This window comes from Zootoca vivipara, chromosome 4 (genome assembly GCF_963506605.1).
Source record: "Zootoca vivipara chromosome 4, rZooViv1.1, whole genome shotgun sequence".
Lineage (NCBI taxonomy): Eukaryota > Metazoa > Chordata > Lepidosauria > Squamata > Lacertidae > Zootoca > Zootoca vivipara.
In genome coordinates, this window is record NC_083279.1 from 52167463 (window position 1) to 52193061 (window position 25599).

A 25599-nucleotide genomic window follows, 5' to 3' on the forward strand; every position below is an offset into this window, starting at 1 on the left:
TGCGTAATGGGTGGCCGATGTACTGCAGTCATAAAATCATTTGGGCCCTGGGCAAGGCATGGGTCAGTATCCACAATGGACCATTTTGTTGGGTTACATTAACACTTTGCAAAGGTAGGTTTGCTTCTCAGTCAGTCTTTGAATTTTGTTTAATGTAGGTCATAATCATTTGCATAACATTTTATGAATACCCCAACATATCTTCCAGCTTTTTACTGGGGAAAATGAGTACGGTAGATATATTTTGCTTTATATGAACTAATAATGTAGTGAACATGCCAAATAGACAAGTCATTTTCATTGGGTGGTATTTGTACCTACCCTCCAATTTAAAAAAAGCAATAAAAATGCAGTAATAAATAACTCCATCATTTTGTTTGAACAGAAAAAAGTTTGTTAGTACAGAAAAACAAAAAAGAAACATTCCAGAGATTACTATAATAAATGCAATTTATTTATTGTGTTGGTGAAAAATAAACCTATACCAATGCTTTAATAACTTTGTTCACTTACCTACTTCCTTCCCATATTTCTTATCATGTGATGCTTTATACATTGGAATCTAATTCTATTGTTTTGTACAGTAGATGGTTTGTGTGTTGCTACCTTTTCCAAGTACAATCTCTCTTAACTTTCCCAATAGAATAGCCATAGAGTTTTAATTATAGTTTGTGTTTTGCAATTGGATCAATCTTTTCAATCTAGGCATTTCTTAACAATCCTACAAGTCCATCAGAGATGTTTAAATCTTTCTTGGTCCTGGCCATCCCTCCAAAGAATTTTTGAGATGCTCCCATTACGTATAATACATCAAAGAAAGTACACTTTTGCAATTGATGCCACACATGCATGCTTTTAATTTTTATTTTACAGTGTTATCTTGGTTGTCGAATTTATTCCATTCTGGGAGTCCGGAGTTGACTCCCAAAACCATTCGAAAACCAAGGCGCGGCTTCCAATTGGCTGCAGGAGCTTCCTGCACTCAGTTGGAAGCCGCGTCAGATGTGTGGCTTCCAAAGAACGTTTAAAAACTGGAACACTTCTGAGTTTTTGGCGTTTGGGAGCCAAAACGTATGTGTACAAAGGCATCCGACAACCAAGGTATGACTGTATATTTATTTATTTAATATTAAATGTACACTTCATCCAAGGACCACAGGGCTGTTTACAATATAAAAATACAAAATACGTAACACAATAAACAAAACAATAACCCTTTGAGGAACATTCCAAAAAAGGTGGCATGCACTTCAGCTGTGTCTATTTACCAGGGACTGTCTCTGTTTTCTCATATTAGCTTTTCGTAGATCAAAGCACTCTTAAGTTTGCCTTTTGAGAATACCCGGTTCAAATTTTGTTAGCGTTGTCGTTGTTTGTGTTCCATCTGATCATTATCTCACAAGTAAAATTATTACTGTTGTGACGTGGGGTTTGTGATTTCAGCTCTCTTGACAGAACATGCTGGAGACAGTTCTCTAGTAACAGCTCTTTATTAAAGTGAACAAGACTGAAGACTGAGGAGAGGAAAGCTACATTTATAGGGACAGGGGACTAGCTAGGAAGGGATACATTTTGGAGGGAACAATATCAAGCAATCACAGTGCTGCCTTTTGGAGGAAACCAATAAGACAGAGGATCCAAATACAGCAGCTTAAATGAACCAATAGTAGCTGTACCCTCTGGAACCAAAAGGCAGTAACTTTATCCTAATGCAAATACAGACAATAATAATACAGATATAAAATCCTTTGACTCAATACACAACACCCCTCCCCCCCTAGTGAGCACAGCAGACGTAATCCCTCAGGTACTGTGGGGTCCTACAACTTCTACCTGATCTCCTGACAACAGGTGTTGCAGGTTCTGGATTGGGTGTTACCTGTGGTGGAGGGGCTGCTATAGGGGTTTCATCAGGAACAGATGGAGTCCCAGACATCTCAGGGTCCCCGACCTGTACCTCGTCATCATGAGGGCTAGCAGACCCTGGTTCATTTGCTGAAGCCCCTGGTGACTGTACCTCTGGACCATTTTCACTCTGGTCTTGCAGCTGTGCGTCATTAGCCAGGGATGAATTATCTGACTCCTCCCTGCTGAGCGCCCGGCGCCTCAGCTGATCTATATGTCTCTTCCAAACTTGCCCATTTTCCAAGGTCACATAATAGGACACAGGTCCACTAGCCCGGGTGATCACACCGGCCACCCACCGCGGACCTCGTGAATAGTTCCTCACCCAGACCAGATCTTCAGGGGCGAGATACCTTGTTGTGTCAGTCTCAGCCTGGGGGGTTGCTCTTGAATTACGGTTTGGCATTTTATCTGGGTGGACATAATCCAGCACCGTTACCAGTCTTCTACCTAAGAGCAGCTCGGCTGGCGACTTGCCCGTCGCAGTACACGGCGTCGCATGCTGCAAAAATAACATTCGCGCAATGCGAGCCGACCAGTTACCCTCCATTAAGCGCGCAATGGATTCTTTGGCTGTTCTTACCATGCGCTCAGCCTGCCCATTGGAGGATGGGTGAAAGGGCGCGGATGTGACCCCTCTTATAAAGTTATCAGCCAAGAATGCCCTGAATTCTTGGGATACAAAAGCTGCCCCATTATCTGATACAATGGTCTCAGGTAACCCGTGGGTAGCAAACAGCTGCCTCAACACCTTGATTACGGCAGCTGATGCCATGCTAGGGACCATCGCCACTTCTAACCATTTGGAATATGCATCAACGATAACCAAAAAGACCTTCCCTTGGAATGGCCCAGCAAAATCTATGTGCAGCCGGCTCCAGGGAGTCCTGGACTGCTCCCACCAGTGGACTGGTGCTCTGGCCACTTCTGGCCGCACCTCTTGGCATGCCTTGCATGTTCGTACCCATTGTTCTATGTTCTGGTCCATTCCAGGCCACCACACATAACATCGGGCTAGCGACTTCATCCTGACCATTCCCGGGTGTCCCATGTGAAGCGTCTCAAGAACCCTGTTTCTCAGTGGTGCTGGGATTATCACCCTATCTCCCCATAGGAGACAACCCTTATGCATGGACAATTCGTGCTGCCTTGTCGCATAAGGCCTGAATTTTTCTTCATGCGGACCACCTGGCCACCCCCTCCCCACCCAAGTGAGCACACGGGAGAGAACAGCATCTTTCCTAGTTTTCTCAGCTATATCCGTAGCTGTTACAGGAGCCCCCGGAAGTGTTTCTAGCATCATAATGTGCTCCGCCGGAGCAGGATCCTCATTGCTCCCGCCAGGAAGGGGCAATCGACTCAGCGCATCAGCATGGCACAACTGTTTCCCCGGCACATGGGTCAAGGTGTACTGGAACCCATTCAGGAATATTGACCAACGCAACATTCTGGGGGAGAGAATTTGTGGCGTTTGTTTGTTTGGGTTGAACAACCCTAACAGTGGTTTGTGGTCCGTTTCAATGGAGAAATGGCGACCGTACAAATAATCATAGAACCTTTTGATTCCGGACACAATAGCCAGTGCCTCTTTATCAATTTGAGCATAGTTGCGCTCTGTGGGCGACAACGTACGGGAATAGAAAGAGATGGGCTTTTCCGACCCATCCGGTTCCCTATGACTCAGCACAGCCCCCAGACCGTATTGAGAGGCATCACATGCCAGGACCAGCGGCTTTGACTCATCATAATGAGCAAGGACGCTCCCGCTACTCAGCATTCCTCGCAAGGAGTCAAAAGCCTTCTGCTGCTCCCGCCCCCATCGCCACACATTCTTTTTCTGCAATAGTCTATGTAATGGTTCAGCTACCGAAGCTTTCTGGGGTAAGAACGAATGATAAAAGTTAATAAGTCCCAGGAATGACTGCAACTCCGTCTTGTTCTGTGGTCGTGGTGCCTCGATGATGGCCTTAATCTTAGCATCTGTGGGGTGGATGCCTGATGCATCAATTTTAAACCCCAAGAAATCCACAGTTGGCACCCCAAAACTGCATTTTTCTTTTTTCAGTTGCAACCCCACCTCCTTGAACTTGAGCAACACTGCACGGACACGCGCAACCAGTTCCTGTGGGTCTTTTCCAGCAATCAAAACATCATCAAAAAATGGCAAGACCCCCGGCAGACCTCTTAACAGGCGTTCCATGAGCCCTTGAAAAATCCCTGGGGCCACACAAACTCCGAACTGTAATCTGTTAACTCTGAACGCCCCTTTATGTGTGACAATAGTCTGTGCTTCCGCTGATTGTGGGGTTACTGGCAGCTGTTGGTAAGCTTGTGCCAGGTCAATTTTGGCGAACACCTTGCCCCCAGCCAGTTTAGCCAACAGATGTGATACGACTGGAATGGGGTATGAGTTTCCCCTGAGTGCCTTATTGATAGTACATTTGTAATCTGCACATATCCTGACTTCCCCATTTGCTTTAAGGGGTGTGACGATTGGAGTCTCCCACTTAGCAGAGTCCACGGGTGAGAGAACTCCCTGCTTGACCAATTTATCCAGCTCTGCCTCGATCTTGGGTTGCAGTGCAAATGGCACTCGCCTTGGTTTGAGTCGGATTGGAGCCACCCCGGGGTCCAACTCGAAGTCAACTGGGGGCCCTTTATAACAACCCAGTTTTCCATTAAAGAGACCAGCAAATTCCTTGCATAATACCTCACTCATCTCAGGGCAGGTTTGGATTGAATTAAGCCCTGAGATACTCAGTCCCAGGGCAGGGAACCAGTCAGTGCCCAGGAGACTGGGGCGACTGCCCTTCGCAATCACCAGTTTGAGTACAGCCTGTTTGTCCCGGAACTGTACTCTCACGGCACACATTCCCATAACATGGATGCGGCCTGCTGAGTACGACTGCAAGGTTGCCGGAAAGGGCTCCAGAGGGGGCAACTTACCCCTGGGGAAGAATGTCTTCGCGGTCTGGTCCGACACGATGGTGAATGCGGATCCGGAGTCCACCTCCATGTCGCACTGCTGACCCTCAATCTTCACCTTGACGTGTGCCTTGCCTTGCGCTGGAAACTGCACGGCCCTCCCGTTGATCTCCGTTACGTAGTGGCAGTCCTTTAGAAAACGAGTTGCTGTGGGCGGTCTGCGATGCTCCAGTCTAGGTGCTCCTGTCGCTCCCGACGCCGCCGATCTACAGACCCTGGCGATGTGACCCGTCTTTCCGCACGTCCGGCAGATAGCATCCCTGAAACGACAACTCTTCCTTTCATGGTTTCCGCCACAACCTGGGCAACTGCCTCGGCGATCTCTGTGCACTGTGCAGGCCTGACGCACCGACTCGACCCCACGGACTGGGCTCTGGCTCGGAGTAGCCTCTAGCTCGTCCATGGCATGCGCAACTTCTATCTGTGGCTTAGTGGCCTTGCGACTGGCATCAAGCTCCTCTCTTTCATAATTCTCCGTGGCGGTGGCCTCTTTCAAGGCTGAAGCAAGGGTAACCTCTTCTTTAGCCACGATGCGTCTTCTGGCTTTCTTGCTGCTCAGACCACCAATAAACCGATCCAGGAGAGTCTCTTCCAGATTTTGGAAGCCGCAGTGCTGAGCGAGCTTCCGGAGTTCAGCCAGAAATGTGGATACAGACTCCCCAGCACGCTGCTGCCTCTTATGGAACTCCATCCGCCGGGCCATCTTGGTCTCAGTAGGCGCCAAGTGGCTTGTTAGGCAGGCAAGAATATCTTTGAGAGATGTCTCACTCAGCTTCGCTGGAGCAAGTAATGCCTTGGCCAGCTTGAAGGTCTCGGGCCCACAGTAGCTCAGGAATGTGGCCCTTCTTTTGCTGGCATCGGTGATCCCTTGAGCCACTGCAAAGAACTCGAAGCGTTCGACGTTGTCTTCCCAGGTGTGGGGCTCTGATGGCTGGAAGGGCTCCAATACCCTTGGACTCTCCATTGTCCTAGCGGGCAGGGTCGTCTTCTCAGCTGGCCAGTGAGTCTTGTTCTCAGCTGCAATCCGGACTCTGAGGCAGGGTTGTGTTTAACCGCTCCTCAGCATTCCGGATCCCACCTTCGTCGCCAGTTGTTGTGACGTGGGGTTTGTGATTTCAGCTCTCTTGACAGAACATGCTGGAGACAGTTCTCTAGTAACAGCTCTTTATTAAAGTGAACAAGACTGAAGACTGAGGAGAGGAAAGCTACATTTATAGGGACAGGGGACTAGCTAAGAAGGGATACATTTTGGAGGGAACAATATCAAGCAATCACAGTGCTGCCTTTTGGAGGAAACCAATAAGACAGAGGATCCAAATACAGCAGCTTAAATGAACCAATAGTAGCTGTACCCTCTGGAACCAAAAGGCAGTAACTTTATCCTAATGCAAATACAGACAATAATAATACAGATATAAAATCCTTTGACTCAATACACAACAATTACTGTAGTTCCTAAGATATCCTTTTTGGAGCATTATGCTTAATTCATGTCTATGTAGTTGTGGGATCTAGTGCTTAAGCCAGTTTGGCACAATAACACTGACTAGCTCTTCTCCATTAAGTCCCATCAATTTTGGTGAAACAGTTGAGAATATGCTTGTATCTGTCCTAAATAAGTAAATTCGGCCTTGTTGCAGATGCCACATTGTTGCAGATGCCACGTTTTGAGAGAACCAACTAGAAAAATTGTTTTGTATGCATTATATAGGGGAGGGTAGTGCTTTTTTCTTAAAAAAATGTTTAGGGGTACTCTCATTTTCCTGCTCATATTGAAAAACTGCCCCTCAATGAGGCAAAACTTAGATTCACAAAATGTTGAGGGGTATGTGTCCCCCTGCATACCCCCAGAAAAAAAGCACTGGGGGAGGGTCATATCACCTATGTGTTAAATACACACATTGGTCTATTTTTGCAATGCCATTTTACCTGTATAATGGACAGACCTTCTTTTGAATGTTCAGGTTTCAAGCTAGTTGAAGAGGAATTTCTTGAAACGTGTACATTAAAAGTGGAAAGTGGAAAAGTCCAGTGTGCATTACAATACTAGAGCACATGAGTTGTTGTTTTCTTTTGAAATTATTCCCAAGGAACAAGATGTCTTAAGTATGTGTCTCTTTCCTTGGATTGGATACTGTTTTCATGATTTAATTACTATGTGACCAGAACTTATTAAATATTCAGGTTGGCACATGCTGCACATTGATGGCTTTTGTGTAATTTTGTTTTCCAGGGTTAAAGCTGTGAAGTGAAGCAATGATTCCTGCATTTCCTATTTCCCAGGCTTGTACGTATAATACTTCCCTATTTTCATTGTTTACATAGATTCAGGATAAATGAAAGCTCTTTTAAAGTTCAAGGTGCTTGTTAAGACTGGATAATTCTTTGTCTGCGTCCACAGATGCATTCCATTGGGTGATCTTGCCCATGATGGGATTAAGAATAAAAACACTGTAATGAGATAAAATGAATATTTCAGCAGTATACACATATGAGTCATGAGAACTTAAGAAAGGATCAACCAACTAAGGAGCAAATATTAAAATGAGAAATGATGGTCCTGTTAGCTCTGGAGAAAAGAAATGGAATTTGGGGTGCATCTAGATTAATTGTACATTAGGTTTTAGTAACTGATTGCCCAAAATAGTCTAAGAGCTCCTAATGTGACATAATCTTCATTTCATGAATTTTTTTAGTTATGCTCAGTCTTGACTGAAATTAACAAGCTTAGGTTGTTCGAGAAGATCCATAATCAGGAATTTTGGAATTTCCCCCTAAAATAAAATGCACATTTTCAGTTCCAGGGTGATGTTTTCCCACAGAAATGATTCAAGAGTCACCCATTGAATGAACCACTCTTTTAAACTTGGGACCCTAACATGTTCTAGCTACTTGCCATGTCCCTCTGATGTGTTTGTAGTGGGGGCCCCCTGTGTAAGGGAGATAGGGCATTCACCATTTGTTTCCTTTTCTTTCTCCTGCAATAACCTTCATCTTTCTGCAGGCCAGGGATGCCCATGAGTTCCTCAGTCCTTCATTTTTCAGGACATCTCCTGCCCCATGCCTTTCGTCCCAAAGAAGGGTAGAGCTAGCTTCTGTATAGATGGAAGAGATGCCCCCACAACTTGCATGTCCTGACTGGAGTTCCTAGGTCTTTATCTGTTGGACCACATTCACCAGCAGAGTTGTGACCTCTTCTCCTTGATTGTGCTAAGTGCCCTCTTAGTACTGTCTTAAAGCATACATATGCCTGTGGGGCTCGTAAGACCTTGTAAGGGCAATAAATGTGCAAGGCCTGGTATTGTATTGAGTAAAAGAAGCACTGAGTACTTTGATGGCTGGATTCTGTGTATTTTATTAAACCCTGGTATCTGTAGTAATAGGTCTCCTAACCCCCTGTGTTCAAATAAAGATTAGTGACTAGTTGATCAGAAGGTTGAAGCATTACTGCATATATAACTTGAAAATTAAGATAACAACAATTGGATTAGTTCAGTTATTGTCTCCACCTCACCTCAACAGTGAGGGCTCACTCCAACATAAGCAGTTTTAAACACTTACAATAAACTTGAGAGAATTGAGAGAAAAGAACACTTCAGAATGGCAAGCAGTCCAAGTAATGTGATAATAATTACAGTATCCTTTTCTAGTGCCATATCTGTATATATATTTTCTGTTCACAATAAAGACCTCAAATGACATCACTCTACATATGGGATAAGGGCTGGTAAACTTAATCAAAAAAGATACTGGGTTGTAACCAACCAAGTTATATTCAGAGTAGATCTATGGACCTAATTTAGTCATGTCCTTTAATTTCAATGGATCTACTCTAATGTTGATATAGCACTTAGTCATGAAAACATTTTGTATAGCATTTCTTCCTGGCAGCTGCTTCTTTCTTCTCTTCCTCTTTTCATGTGCCATTGGATGTGTGCTCAAAGCTTTGAGTCTTTGACCAGTCCACAGAATTATATTATACATACCCTTTGAAATCTGCTCAGATCCTTTCACCTATTACTTAGATCTTGATCAGAAACGGTGATTCATTAATTTTTTTATGAGTAAGGCTTATACTTGGACACTGATTGATCTGTTTTGTTTTAACTGGTATTTAGATACTAGGGGAATCCAGGGCCGTCTTAAGCCCATCCAGCGCCCTGGCGCTAGGTCCCTCCAGCACCCCCCATCCAGAGCCTCTCCAAGGGCCCGGAAGTGCCAAGCGGACCGCGGCAGCAGCAGCAGGCCACCTCTGAGGACTCCGCGCTGCGCCTCCTTCTCGTTTCCCCAGCGCTGGGTTCCGCTCAGTCAAGCTTCGCCACCAGCGCGCGCCCTGCGGGACCAGCAAGAGCTGCTTGGGCGCTGTGCACGCGCTGGTGGCGAAGCTCGACTGAGCGGAACCCAGCACTGGGGAAATGAGAAGGAGGCGCAGCGCGGAGTCCTCGGAGAAGGAGCGCAGTCCTGGCCAGATCACCGGAACCCTGCGCTCACTTGGCGCCCTTCCAGCGCCCTCCAGCGTTCTCCCTCTTCCTTCCCAGCTTTGGGAAGGAGATGGGAAGGCTCTAGGACCCTCTCAGAGCCTCCTTCCCAATGCATGGCATCTTACTTAGCCAGCTTTGGGAAGGCAGTGGGAGGGCTGGTGTGTGTGTGTGTGTGTGTGTGTGTGTGTGTCAAATTTTCACCTTGTTCCCACCACCTGTGCAACAAGACAGTCAAGCGGCCCACAGGTACGAAAAGTTGGGCTGTCCTGTGGTTCTTATTTGTGTCTGTCTAATCCAGGCATCCCCAAACTTTGGCCCTCCAGATGTTTTGGACTACAATTCCCATCTTCCCCGACCACTGGTGCTGTTAGCTAGGGATCATGGGAGTTGTAGGCCAAAACATCTGGAGGGCCGCAGTTTGGGGATGCCTGGTCTAATCAATATCTTTGGATACTTACTTATTATGGTCTGATTTCCCCTCTTTAAAACCAAGAGAGCTTATGAACTTAATAAAAATGGCCACGTTGAGTCATACTAAAGCTCCAAATATGGGCAAATGTCTGAGCATACAACTGGAGGCAAGATAATATTAAATGCTACAAGTTGTTTCATCTTCACACACCCACACCTACTTCTTCAATCTTCATACCATAGAGACTTCTGTGTTTCTGTGGTTTGAATTGCTAACAAAACATACTTAAAACATGCTCAGTTCTACTTGGCATGAGTTGTATAATGCAACCAAGGAGAAATACAAAAGTGTTACCGTATATGATTCTTTCATCCCCAATAGCTTAATGCATAATTAAATCTTCTTCGTTGTTGCCCATAAGGGAGCTATTATTTTAATTTACTGCATGTATCTTAGGCCATTAAAGGCATTCACCCAGAAGAAAAAAAATCGCTTGACGGTTTTCTAAAATTTGATATGCATACTTTCTTTCCTGCCTCCCTTAGATACGGCACTGTCCAAAGGGAAGCCTTCTGAGGAGCAATTGGAACTTTACCCTCTTGGTTTGGCAGACAGCAGTGACTTTTCTAAACTACACATAATAATAGCATCAATAGGCTTCACTGTGAACAAATGTGAAATGGCTGGGCTTATTTTTGTGCATGAAGAAATTGTAATGAAGGAATAGCACACAGTTTTTGAATTAAAATATCCAAAGGAGAGTTGTTGCTGTGGCAGTCATGTAACAAATAACATCTGTATGTAGTCTTAACATGATAATTTTAAAATGGCTAAAACAATACATTTTCTAAAGCTCCTAAGATCCTGCGAACTTGATCTACCAGATACTAAGAGGAAAGGTTAGATAGTTTTTTAAAAAATAGCTTAGTAGATTTCCCAGTTCACTCTTTGGTTTTGAATATGTACATTTAGACAAGTTGCTTTTTCCTTCCTTCATTTTACCTTCCAAAAAGTGAAGAAAGTATAGGTTTGAGAAGTAGCTTAATGCTTGCAGGATTCTGCAGCTGTGGCCTGATTAAATGCCCGAGATAATATGTTAAATCCATGTGCAACCTTCATAAGAAGCAAGAAGTTCAACAGGTCTTCATGCTTCAAAACATTTTGAGAAATTATTCCCATCTTCATTGTCTTTTTTTATGTCAAAACAACTTTGGCCCTTCCAAAATATGCACTTTGGGGATTAAATACTTCAAAATTGTTTTCTAAAGGTGTAACCTAATTTGTATATGAGACCTGAAAGAAGTTGTAGTGGTGTTAGTTTTGTACCTGGTTAATTTTACTTAGCTATACATGTGAAATGTTCCAGTGGAACTGAGACAAAGTCATTCAATATGTTACCTTTTTAACAGGACGTTCTGCCTCTCAGCTTTGTTCCTATATCTGTAAAAATTATAACCAGAATAATCTGGACAGGAGCTATGGTTGAATGAGGAGGATTGTGGAGCATATTTACTCAGAATAAAGGTCTACTGAGATCAGTAGGGCTTATTCCTATGTCTGGGTAAGTCCCATGCACAGTTACATGAAATCAATTCCCATTGAACGCAATGGGGATTGCTTTTAAGTAGATTTACAGTGTGAGAGATAAAATGAAATTCAACACCTGCTGGTCCCTTCCCTGAATGAAGCATATACGAGTCCTTGATTGGTGAGGGACTTTTTTTTTGTCCCAGAAAAGATGGTCAGTTGCATATAGTGCTTACCTGCACCTCCTTGCTACAATATGAGTTCTGAGGTCAGGGTGCAGGCGTTTCCCAGTTCTGTTGATATGCCACTTTGTAAATACAGGATATGACTGGACCTATACATTTCTCCCCTTCAACCATAATTTAAAACTGTTCCACTCCCAACTTCTTTTGCAAATCAGATTCTGTTTTCTGGCTGGTGCATGTCATTACCAAACCCTTCCCTAGCAACCAGATATAGCTAATAATAGCCCCAAGCCCAGCACCAAAAATACTTAAATGTAGCAGAATATCTCTGAATGTGAGGATGTGGCATTATGGTCTCCCTTAATGCCGCCAGTCTCCTTCAAGTAATTGAATCAAATGAGGCTTATTGTACCGTAAGTAAGACTGACACTGTGAATTAGGTAAGGTTATTTGAGCCATAAGAGAAATTCCTTTTGCTGTTTCCCTATTAAAATAAAATGTTAATTGAACTTAAAATATGTTTTTTTGGATGTATATATTTTTTATCCCTCATCTGTAAATATGTATTTGACTTAATTTCCAGCTTGTGATCTGCTTGGTGAACACATCCTCTTAAGAGTCATGTATTGCCGTGAAAAGCCACGCTGTTCTTTGATGTGAACTGCACAAATTGTTGCTGTTGGACCCTGGAATACAATGCTTTAGGGTTGCAATACTTCCAAGAGCATATAGCTGCTTTTCCCATGGAGCAGAGGTAAGTTCTGTAATTTTATTGTATTGTTTTCTCAATCTGTTATGATTTATATATAATATTCAATAATGAATAGCCTGCCTTTTCATTGTGAGAGACTTCAAGCCATAGAACGTGAAGCCGTAAGAGATGCTCAATTATCATGTCCAGTCTTCTGCTCCAAGGCCGGCACTTCCTTTTTATCTTTTTTTAACCACACAACAGCAACTCTATGGTACACCTATTTGGGGAAAGGACCCTAGCTCAGTGGTTGAGTACATGCTTTGCATGCAAAAAATTCCAGGTTCAATCCCCAAGATTTCAAAACACAGCCAGGAAAGTCTCCTGATTGAAATTCTAGAGAGCTGCTGGTGGTCATTGTAGACAGTTCTGAGCTTCATCAACCAATTGTCTGACTTGGCATCAGGAGCTTCTACAAGTCTCTATCATTGTCCACACTGTGCACACTACCAACAAGAGTTAAACTTTGTAGTAACCATGTGATGGAGATCAGGTAGAACTACATAGTTCAATTCTCCTAACTGGGATCTGCAGTTACCATTTGCTGGATACAAACCAAGCATCTAAAAAATGGTGGCTTCAAACATAGATCACTTGGTGAAGAGAACATTTGCCCCCCAACTAACTTCTGAGAAGACTGAGGGCAAAATCCCTTCTGAAATACCCAGCTGAAATATTTATAAAAGACATGTTAGTAACAACTTAGAACGAGGAATTGGAGATGCACAGATATTCCCCTTTCTCCTTATCCCTTATACTAGAACTTGGGGGTATTCAATGACATTGCACAGAAACACACTGAGGCAAATGATGGCTTAGTAAGACTGGGTGTTCTCAAGAGAGCAGATTGCGCCTCCTCATGACCTTCTGCTACTGAACTTGACTCAGCACGTAACCTTGGTTACAGCTTGTGGTTTGTCTGGAGCGAGATAAGCCACAATCCTGGGTTTGGAGTATCCACTTAGCCCACACCATGTCTTACCTTACTGCAGCTCAGCAGCAGCAGGACCAGAGGAGGACCTTGATAGTCTCTCCCGGAACTCTTATGCTTACACGTTCATGCTGTGCCGTTGTTTGGTTTAGCATTCCATGCAAAGTCCCTGCTGCTTTGTTGAGCAGCCATCATTTGGGCAGCCATCTTTCCACTGCTGCAGAGCTGATATAACTGATCAGCTGGGAACTGCAGACAGGCTTCCTGGGGCTTGGTGGGCTGCATAGAGTGGTCGACGGCTGCATGTGACCCACCTGCTCTCCAAAACCTTATTGGGAAGAACTTGTCTGGATCTGAACCACTGTTTCCTTATTGACCAGGCAAGGAGATGACAGATTTTTTGTCATGTTGACATGATTAAAGCAAATGAAAGAAGAGGAGCTATGTGCCTTAATTTTCAGGGGTAGATCTTAATTATAACACATTTTTCTAGTTATTGATCAAAGCGTTTCCTTCCACATCTGGTATCACCGTTCCATTGCTGGCCAGTTGCTTTTATATTTAGAGGAAGGAGGGGAGTAGCAGCAGTGTTTTATGTGGTTGAGCTTCCTTCCTGACATGTGCCAATGTTAGGACTACATCCTGAAACATGGGATTTCCTTTCTCTGATCATTGATCTTATAGCAAGCTGTTCCAACGTGTTAGAAAACATTTAATGCTTTCTGCTATTTTCTTCTCAGCAACACAGATGAAATCTCTTCCATGTCACATGTGACATGCTTACTACATGGTGATACTGTTTATCTCCATACTGTATTGGTATCTAAAACAAGAGAAGCTGCTCCATCTGTCATTTATTATCTATTTGAGATTCCTGTATGGCAGGGGGTTGGGCTAAATGACCCTCTGGATCCCTTCCAGCTCTACAGTTCTATGACTCTAGTCTAGTGATTCATAGTTGGGATTAGATGTATAATTTACATTAAGTCTAAAGCTAAGAATGAAAATTAAGCTGTATTTTTTTAAGCGTATCTCCCCCATATGCTCTTAATTTCTTTAGTTTAGCAATATGCAACATCTGTTAGCCTTAAATAGTGTAATATTTATTACTGAATTACTATTAAGTTGCCTTGTTTATGAAGCTATTTGGCTGTTCTGATATGGACACCATTAGATTATAAGGTTACCAGGCGTCCCCGTTTCCCAGGGACAGTCCACGGATTTACAAATCAGTCCCCATACAAAATCCATTGAAGTTGAGAAGTGTCCCCCCCAAAAAATCTGGCAACCTTACATTAGAACATCTAAATAAAAGAAAGTGATTCTGCCTGTACAGTATTCCAATTGTTAGCTCTTGCTAAGAGAAATTTTGTAAGATTTGATCTGTTAAACCACAAGATGAGTTCCTTATCAGTTCTTCCTAGCTATATCTATCTCTTTGGGCTTTCTGTGCCTCCCAAAGGTGCTCCTGGGGGGTCGAGAAGCCCTTTGGAATGGCATGAGAAGCGATCTGGGGGGGGGGGGGAGTGTTGTAACACAGATTAAGGTGTGTAATTCAGTACAATTGTGAACTCTCTTTGCACAAGCAGAAGTGCCTTAGTTCATACAAAAGCCCCTTTGGATCTAACCCATCCTCTGTTGATGGAGAAAATACAGGTGCTTCCCTTTTGCCAGATAAGGGGTATCTTTTTTGGTTTTTTTCTTCCTATCCATTTCCTCTGCCCTCATATACAGGTATCCAGAGCCAAAGTTTATGCGCCACATTTTAAAGGGCAGCTCGGGACTCCCTTGCACAATGTTTTCCTTGTGATAATTGAGAAGGTGGCAAATTATTTTATCGTGGCGGCTATTGTTAATGTAACAACCCATTTTATTGCATCTCAGTAAGCATGTTATTGCCTTGATGGTAATAATAGTGTGGCGACTGAGACATCTATCAGCATTTCAAGATCTGTTTATTTAAAACATCACAACACCATTTATCATGCCTGGATTTAGGAGTGCTGTGTGTTGTGTATATGCCCTTTAGAGATGCATGTGCATATTCAAGGCCCGTTCCCTATTTGGGAATTTAGGCTGCAAGGCACACTTACTTGGTAATAAGTCTCATTGTGGCACTTGCTTCTAATGAAACATGTGCTACAACCATTTTTATTACATCAATATCCCACCTTTCTTCCAAGCATGCTTCCCACTTCCCAATTTTACCCTTGCAACAACTCTGTGGTGTAGATTGGGCTGATAGCTAGTGACTGTTCTAATGTCATCCACTGAGCCTCGTGTGAATGGGGGTTTGAATAAGGATCCTCCTAGTCAGACAGTTGAGCAACTACACTTAACTGGGATGTTTCATCAAGAGGCTACTTACCACTCTGAAAAATTCTTAGTAGGCCAAGAAGTGGAACCTAAGGGACAGATCGGTGCTGTTAGAGGTGAGAATCCCTGAGCTGGACATACTTGTTTCCCTAACAGGGGTCTGGGAGTCTGTATTTTCTTATGAGTGTCTTACAGATGTGAATTTCTATTTATGTGGATGGAATTAATTGGTCTTTGCCATGGAACTCTCTGCTTACTGACAACACATTTTTCTTAGGGGCAGTAAATTTTAACAACCAGCTGCATTCCCTTCCAGAGGTGTTGCAAGACTTCCTTGTTGGGCTGGGTTTTAATAGCTGAGGTTAAGCAGGTTATGATAATCTGGGTTAGATCCAGAGTAAAACACAGCTGAATGCTGCTTCCTTTTTGTTGCACTTAGTTTCCATTGAAAGCAACAGGACTTTAACCTTTGACGATTTTTTCACACTGATTTCATGGGTACATATGTATGATGATTACCTTACTCTTTTTTTATATATCAATCACATTGAGCTGTGGGAAAAGGCAGGATAGACATAGAAATAAATAACCAAATAAATACTGTGGGAAGAACAGTGTGTGCCAGCTTGAGCTCTGTGGAGGAAAGGTGGGATATACCGTATTTACTCAAGTCTAATGCACACTTTTTTTTACCAAATCACACCGTGAAAAATGGTGTGTGCCATAGATTTGATGGTGCATTACACTCGAGTAAATACGGTAAATCTTAAACTTAAACTGAGCGGATCTTTCCCTTCTTCAAAACCCTGCCGCCACCATGGTTTTGTGGCGGGTCAGGTGTTTCCTTCATGGTTTTTTGTGCGAGGAAAAGCCTCTTATTTTTATTGTTTTGCTTGTGGGGGAAGCTATTCGGAGCAGGAAATAAGATGCAGTCTCTCTGTTCTTGCAAGGGGCACTGACTAGCCGAGAGGAAGCCATGAAGAAGCTACTTAGCTACTAATAAAAATTCATTCTTGTAAAGAGTGAACTTTTTGCTGATGCGCATTGCATTCGCCAGCAGATACTTTTTTTGGTTTCAAGGTTTTGAAAATTGAGGTGTGCATTAGATCCGACAGCACATTAGACTTGAGTAAATATGGTAAATGCCATAACAAATTAAATACAAAATTTGTGCTTCAGGACTAAGAGCAGGGCAGAAGCTGCATGCCAATTCAAATTCTTCTTTTGCCCATATCCACAAATGGATGCTTGTACATCCATATTGTACACAATATGGATGCTTGTACTGACCAAACTGCGGGAGGCCTGGCGTGCTCTGGTCCATGGGGTCACGAAGAGTCGGACACGACTAAATGACTAAACAGCCACAGTAGAAGATGTAATGTCATCCTCCCTTGGAGGCAGGTTTAACAGTTTACTTATGTGCTTGGAGAGCCTGCTAAAGCATTAGCTATGACTGCGTGCAGATGTACATAAACTGACTCTATAGCGTAAATGTAAATAAATGCAGGGTGGGGAAGGAGTAGTATATTGGTCTTTCCTACAGTCATGTAATTTATTCTTGACATGGATACTATATGGAACAGCAGAAGACCTTGTCCATGGTGCTCCTCTCCAGCCTTGGAATTTACTCTCCCAAGCAGCCCTGTGAATCAAGCCTCCCTCTGGCCCCCTTCCCATGCAATGTTAAACCATAGTTTAAATTAAACTATGGTTGAATGCATACAGAGTGCTTTGCTCCTCTCCTGCTCTTAACTCTGTTACATGGAGAGGAAAGGCTTGTCATATATATTTTTTAAAATTAGATTTCAATTACATTCCAATAACAGCCTCATTATAACAATGCCAATTTATAATACAATTATTAATACCAATTATTCCAATACCAAATTATATAATTTAATTAAAGTGCCCCTCATGCTAGATTTGATGGCTTTCTAATTTTCTGCATTCCAAAATCTTACTAGTTTCAATTACATTCCAGTCATAATAGTAATCCCTTATACAACAACTGCAATATTAATAACTTCTATTCGTGTTGACATATTAAATGATTTATAAAACTTCAAGCGAAGGACTCAAACTATATCGTTGTTCTTTCTCCATCTCATGCTTCATTGTTTTGCACCGAGAACTTTTAACAACAGCTACAAAAGTTGCTCTGCCCCAATATATAAACTGTTGTCACATTTTTTTTCCCTTCAGCCTGGGAAGAAGAGCAGTCTGTCAAACTATAGATGACTCAATAAGAAACCTTATCAGTTCCTTGGCAGCTCACAGACTTCTTTCATCCTTCCAGCTGAAGATATATGGACAATTATCCTCACAGTTAAATTAAATTCCAAGTCCTCTTAGTGTTATTCAGTTCACTTCATAGATAATAAAGGATGGGGAAGAGTCAGCTCTAAGTCTCCATCATAAACCTTTTGCAACATAGAGCTTCCCCCCCTTTCCCCCTTTTTTTACATACACACTTCAGTTTGATGTTACAACCCATATTTTAAATCCAATTTCTTCCATCCTCACTTGTACAGGTATAATTCAAACTAACATTCAGGAGAGAGTTGCCGAATCATAAATGTAGAGAGGAAAACTTTAAATAAACAAACCATAGGCTCCCCTGCCCTGCCGACTTTTGCACCGAATGAAGTGCAAATTGAATTTTATCTCAAATTGAAACCTTAAAGTCCTTGCAGTTGGTTTTGTTCGCAGTTTGTGATCTCATCTCTTCTACGTAGCACACACCTGTACTTTAGCCCAGTTAAGCTCTAATTAACAGGAGAACCTCTGCTTCTTAATGTCAGTGTTGGAGAGGCGAAGTGCTTTTGTACTCAGTGCCTCCCTGGCCCCTGCATTCCACGTTGCAGCAAGAGCCAGGTACTGAGACAGCGTGCGAGTGAAGCCCGACCTTGGGGGGAATTTGCAAGAATGATTTACCCTCCATCATCCTTGTTTTTCCATCACCTACGCTCTCCTGCTGTTTTGGGGGCTGCCTCCATTAAGGCAGACCAGAACTGGAAGCTGAGAGGAAAGGCTTGTAATGATGATGATGATGCCTTGTAGCTTGTTTCACACCAAACAAACCAGAAGGAGAAACAAACATTTGTTGTCTTACCACTGATGGGTTGAAGAGAAACCAGCCATGAGCCTGGGTTCACATCTCATGGCAAGCCAGACTCTGGCTTGTTTTCTCTCCTGTGTAGCACAGTCAGGAGCAAGGCAGGAGCAACACACTTGTGGTCATTAAACCATCATTTGTTTTAATTTTGCCATGGATAACAAAACTCTGAAATGAGTTGTGTGAATCTGTTTTAAAAAGCTTCTTGAAATTTGCAATGCAAACATCCAACTTCTGAAACATAAACTTAATCAACATTTTTGTTAATTTTCAGAAGCTGGAAGAGCAGTGAAAACATAATGCTCATGAGCAGAGGAAAGGGTTTTCTGAGCACTTTCCATAACTGGGAAGTGGGAGAACATTTGAACACCACCTAAAATCAGAAGTGAATAGATGCATCTGCTTTGTGTGGGAGTGCAGTCTCAGAATTCTCTCTGACAGCTGCAGTATCCAGCTAAAATATTATTCTCTTACTCCTACATGGTGAATATTCTTCCTACACACTTTTGGTTCAGATTAAATTCTCTCTCTTCCCCCTCCCTCCCTTGAGAATAAAAGAACTAGGCATTTTGAGTACTCAGGTCTGAGGTTGATCTGATTCAGGTACCGGTAAGTTGCTCGTGTGTAAAGGCTACATGTGAGAATGAGCATGATAGTGCCTCCCCTCAAGTTGCTGTCCCATCCTCCCCCCCCCCAGGTCCATGAGTTGCAGGGTGAAATCTGAAGTGGAATGCCCCCTCCTTCTAGTGGAGACTCCCCTTCTGAATTTGAATGCCAATTTTGCAGAGTTCCATGTCACTTGGTGGGAGCTCCTCAAGTAGAAGAGGGTCCTCTCTTCAGGCTTCACTCTCTATCACATGGCAGTGGCGGGGACCGCTGAGTGCATTCATCCCTGCTCACCCTGCTTGCATCTAACGTGTATGCAAACAACATACCTGTCAGAGATGGCTGTGGCTACTCTTGAGTAAAGACGCTCCACTCAGTCTTGTCTTTCAGCGTTTTATTGTGCATACTATTTACAGTGCAAGAACACCAGCAAACATGACTGCTCAGTCCATGTCAGAACCCCGCAATGGCTTATTCTGGGTTCTTGACCAGCATAAAAGCCTGGGCATCCCAAAGCGGCGCCTCCTGGCCCTACGGGTGGGCATGCGCCTCAATTCTGGCGTCGGAGGGAACGGTCTTCGTTCTGGCATCCCTGTGTCCGACATCTCCCCAGACTCCTCTTTCCCTGGCCCTCTCTCTTCGGCACTGAGGCTCCCGTACCCTACAGAGCCCTCTCTCCGCCCGGCTCACTTCCTCAATCCTTTCTCCTGACTTGCTGCTCGTGCTGACGCTGGGTGAGGAGCTTGTCAGGGTGACAGGGGGCGGCTCTCTGTAAGGCACCCCCCTGACAGTACCCAAACAGGTCTATAGTAGTTGATACTACTGGTACAGTACGGTGCTGCCATCACACAAGCAAAACCTTTCTGCCAGTCAGTCTTCCAGAAGGCATAACACAGAAGGGATGCTTTTGCAAAGTGACCCCACTTGGAAGTTTCACCACCTTCTGTAAGTATTCAGCTTTATAAATAAAGGCAAAGTGACATCCCAGGACAGATGAAACAATGCAAGCCAAATTTATAGAAAAAGCTGTACAATGTTTGAACCATATACTTTCCTGGTATCTTTCAAGATTGTAGCAGATAACCTTGGGATGTTTGATTCAATAACAGTGTATAATGCATTCTGCGTGTGCATCTCCCCTCCTTCAAATAACACAAATTTGTGTGTGTTATGGGATGCTGGACTCAATAGGCTTTTGGTTTCTTCCAGCAGTCATTTCAGACCAAATTTGCATAGCTGCTCTAGAAAAATCATTCCAGTTAAAACTGACAATGATAAATCATGTTTTTTCAAGGAACTATAAAAAGGATTTTAAAAATCAGATTTGGAATAAATAATTTATGTTACTTCTTGAATAGATAATGTGTTTTATTGTATATCAAGCATTTGTTTAGCAAACACGGATGTTAGCAGAATTAATATGTAAATATGAGTATGGGTAATGTAAATATTGGATGCTTAATAATACTCACTTTTTTTTATTCTGTTTTGTTACATTTGAATTATTTGGTTTTAAAATGCTGCATTTATTCCTTCACTGCAGCTCTTGGAGTCACTGACATTATATAGACAGAGAGGTTAAACCTCTCCACCTAACCCAGTGCTGTTTCTACATTTTTGTTTCTCTTTTCTTTTCTTTTCTGCTGCCCAAATTAGAGTCCTGGGGGACCAGAAGAATTTCCTTGGTGACAGATCAGACCCCTCTGCAAATCGTGTTAGCTGCCTCTGTTTAAAACATTTATTTATTTTTTACCTCTCATTTTAGTTAGGATAACCTGGGAGTACCATGTGAAAAAATGAGGTGATGTAAAATGGATTGGGTAACTAGAGGCAGGCCAGTGCAGCAGCCACATACAGAGAAAGATAAAAAAAGTATTCAACAAGTTTTAACTATGTGAGATAAATGAGGATGATTCAGAACATCTAAATGTGGAAGAGCTGGTAGTCAATTTGCATAAACAATAGTGTTAATGGGGAGTTGTTTGTGCTCTTAAAGACATATGCAGGCCATTTCTTTAGAAAATTAGCACCCCAAGCATGCATTCCTATGGTAGTTGCAAGCAGGAACAGGTTACAGGAAGTGTAAGGATGTTCCAGAACATAACAGCCATTTGGTATACAGCATGGGTTTCCATTTTGCTGCTTAACTTTTTGAAGGGTTATTGTGTATACATGGAATCACTAATGAAAGCTATTGACTGAATAGTGAAATTAGGAAGTAAGGCTCTCTGAAGCACTCCTGATGATTGATAACATAAAATAGCTTTATGTGCAGGGTCCCCCCCCCCCCATTATTTGCTAAGCCTTTGGCTAATAAACAGTATATGGCCCTTTAAACTCTTTGCATAGGGTTATTGTTTTGTTATTATGGTGTGGATTTTTGTGTTTGTATATTGTAAACTGCCCTTCAGATCTTCAGATGAAGGGTGGTATAATAATAATTGTTGTTGTTTAGTCGTTTAGTCGTGTCCGACTCTTCGTGACCCCATGGACCATAGCACGCCAGGCACTCCTGTCTTGCACTGCCTCCCGTAGTTTGGTCAAACTCATGTTTGTAGCTTCGAGAACACTGTCCAACCATCTCGTCCTCTGTCGTCCCCTTCTCCTAGTGCCCTCCATCTTTTCCAACATCAAGGTCTTTTCCAAGGATTCTTCTCTTCTCATGAGGTGGCCAAAGTATTGGAGCCTCAGCTTCACGATCTGTCCTTCCAGGGAGCACTCAATAATAATAATAATAATAATAATAATAATAATAATAATAATAATATATAGAAACCCAGGAGGCAGGGCTGTATCCAGGTTTGAAGGGGGCCTGGACAAAGTGTCTTCTGGTGGGCCCTTCTTCTTTCAGTGGGCTCTGGCAGGCTTACCTGGCTGTGTTGGCAGTACAGTGGTACCTCGGTTTATGAACACAATTGGTTCCGGAAGTCTGTTCATAAACTGAAGCGTTCATAAACTGAAGCGAACTTTCCCATGGAAAGTAATGGAAAGTGAATTAATCCGTTCCAGACGGGTCTGCGGAGTACTCAACCTGAAGCGTACTTAACCCGAAGCATGGGTGTAATTGGTTCTGGAAGTCTGTTCATAAACTGAAGCGTTCATAAACTGAAGCAAACTTTCCAATTGAAAGTAATGGAAAGTGAATTAATCCGTTCCAGATGGGTCCGCAGCATTCGTAAACCGAAAATTCATAAACCGAGTTGTTCATAAACCGAGGTTCCACTGTACTCCAACCAACCCTCATCCTCTCACAGGGTGCTGCTAAATCAGGGCCATTGTGGGAAATTCAAAGGGTACTGTTTGAAATGCTAGGTCAGAAGTTTTCTAAGGTGAGACAAGGGGAGGCATCAGCAGCGGGCCCTGCCAGAGTGTTGGGCATGGCTGGCAACTGTCCAAGGAGAGCATCCTAAAAGGGATTTGTATACATTGTGTGATTTTGCTGCAATTTGAGAGAGCAAGTGCAGGAACTTTTGACTCAAAGTGGATTAAAGCACTGTTTAAAAATGCTCCTGTGCGGTGGCAGTCCATGTGGAAGTGGTTTACTATGGCCAGGACCACATAGCTGGGACTGGAACTGATCAGCTGGAGCAATTCCGTATCAACTCCTTCTCCCGCTCCAAATGCTGTTATGGAAATGCTTTCCTGTCTTTTAATGCTTAGCCCGAACAATGAGCTACACTGTTGTTATGTCTTTTAAACATCAAACAAAATGTATTTTATAAAGACACTATACATTTTTTTTTAATTCATTGTGCCCAGTAACAAAAAATGGTGTTGATTATTCTGGGGCAATGGGGGTTTGTGGCTTTGATCCATTTTACACACAAAAAACTGATCCTCACTGGCCTTACCAAATTTCAAGGTGCAGTGTTCTTGAAAAGAAAAGAAAAACCTATTGTTTTCAAAAGGAGTGTGTGGTTGGAGAGAGATTCCAGAATTTAATTTAAAAAATGCAAAGTTGTTATCCCAGGAGCAGGCCTTGGGTCCAGGAAAAGCAGAGGCCAGTCTGTGTTGATATACACAAAAGCAAGACTGCTAATTGTAGTTTCTTGTACCATACTTCACAAAATTAAATTTTCTGCTTCAGAGGAGATACATTTTGCACAAAAAGTTGTTTCCAACAAAAATAAATTATTTGCTGGCTCTGCATAGAGTGAACCAGTCAAACTAGGTTTTGGGTTTGTCCCAAATATTCATTTTTAATCTACTAAATAGTGGCTGTTTGTGACAGGCAAAACCTGAAACAGTTAATTTTAGAAGAAAAGTATAGCGATGATTGGGGATAGTAACCAAACAATTCATTAAATGTGAGGTTTTTGGAACACAGAACTTCATTGCTGATTTAAATAGGACAACAGAGAAGAGTACATTTGGGCACAAGTTTGGGTGTAAGTGCAGCTGCTGGGGTAGCAGATGGTGTTGCACCGAAGCAGAAAACGTGCATCATACATGCAAGAATGAAAGGTCAGTAATAAATGGAGAATTTTTATAACACTAATGTTTGGCAGGAATAGATAATTCTGTAATCTAGATCAGGGCACTTCATGACCCATGCCAGAAGACAAGTGAACTGGCAGCTGCCTAGCGCCACACCGTGGGGACCAGCACTGTTCTCTCTTGCTTCGTAGATGGTTGCGCATAGAACAGGATGGGGAACCTGTGACTCTCCAAGCATCGCTGAATTAGAGCCCCCCTCATCCCTGAGCACTGGCCAACCAGTTGTATCGGCAGGGCCACAAGTAACCCATCAGGGGCACATTACAGATGAAGGTCCATCAGTGTGATTACTAAGATACACCACTCCTTTATTTAGTGTTGGCAAAATGCCTGTCGTCACAGCAGTTCTGGCACAAGGAAGGATTGTTCTATTCAAATCTCCCTCGGGTGGGTGCAGTGTGTTGTTGGTGTTGCTCTGCAGAATGACAGTTCTGGGTAGGCCACCCAATGTTAAAAGGGACTTATTTTTCCTCTTATTGTGAATCTCTGCTAAAGGAGTTTTACTTTCTATCAAGAGTTGGTGGACACTCTTTAAGGTCACATCTGAACTTGAGCTTGTGCTCCTGGCAGCCACAGCAGTTGAGAACCTTGCCTGCTGCCTTCTGCATTGCACTTTCCTGAATCCTGCAAATCAGCATGCACATCACAGTCTCTACAGTCCTCTGAAATCTTCTTTCCCTTATTATTAATGGAAGATCTGCTTTCCCCCTGCTGTTGAATAAATGGAAGAAAATACTATGTGGGGAATTGTGTAAGGGCTCGAAACGTTTCATGTTTCCTTGAGTGAAATATGATGGATAATGGCTATTGTGGGAAGACAGGGAAGCATTAACCATATATTTAAATGACTATATAGTGTGTCGTGATTGAGAGGTATGTTAAACTGATACAGTTCTGTTGGAATAAACACGGCTGTATAAATGTATCCTATGGTCTCTCTTCGGGAGGATTGGTTCCCAGTTTGTTCCCTTTGAATCATTTCCCCCCTTCCTGGAGGTAAAAATAAGTGCTGTTAACAACTTTTAAAATTTGTTTAGCAATCTGACCTTGACGTAACAGACATTTGCTTACCAATATTCTGTTGATGTAAACTTATACTATACAAATGTATAGTATAAGCAGTATGATTCAGACTGCCTGGTTGCTAAGAACACAGGTGTTCCTTTTTAGGCATAAGTTTCTGCATCCATCAAAGGTACATTACAAAGTGATATAAGCCACACACACCCCAGTGGTACCTGGCTTGTGGTTTCAGATGTGAAAAGCAATGAATTTCATTTTTTGCAGGCACTTTAAAGATTCTAGGCATCACTGGTTATGGAACAATTTTAAGATGCTGGTAAAGAAAAGGAAGATGCAAGATAAAGGCGCTGTGATCCTATGCTAATATACTTCTGAGAAATCATGCATATGATTGCACTATAGTGTGGGGAGTTCTAGAGGCAGTGCTACATTAGAGCATAGGGAACTCCTAAAATACTTCATTCATGGTTCAGTCCCGACCCATCACATATGGGAAGTTCCCATATCAGGGGGGTGCATGTGTGCATAACAGGATGATTTTATATAGGAAGCTGCTTTATATCAGGACATATAACTGGTGTATCTAGCTCAGTATTATCTGATTCAGGTGGGAGGGAACCTTTGGTCCTCCAGATGTTGTTGAACTGCAACTCCCCACCAAGCGCATGGGAAAGAAATCAGTAATCTCTCCCATTCCCCCATATTGCTGCTTCAGTCAACTAAACAGTCCCCCCATTGCATTTTCCTTAAAAAATAAAGAAAGAAAAGGTCTGACACACCAAAGGACCAAGTAACAATACTAGATTATATACTGCAGGGTTGCCATACACTGCTTTCTCACAGTCCTCACCGCCAGTGATAT

At 42.8% G+C, this 25599-nt stretch overlaps 1 protein-coding gene across 6 annotated transcripts in view; it reads left to right on the forward strand.

The window, feature by feature from the left end:
- The window catches only part of TIAM1 (TIAM Rac1 associated GEF 1), a 213082-nt gene that overhangs the window by 37296 nt on the left and 150187 nt on the right, over positions 1-25599 (forward strand). For all 6 annotated transcript variants that reach the window (XM_035116721.2, XM_035116728.2, XM_035116729.2 and 3 more), the window contains 2 exons: positions 7124-7177; positions 12079-12249. The gene's annotated coding sequence lies outside the window, so the exon portion shown is untranslated. The remainder of the gene's footprint in view (positions 1-7123; positions 7178-12078; positions 12250-25599) is intronic.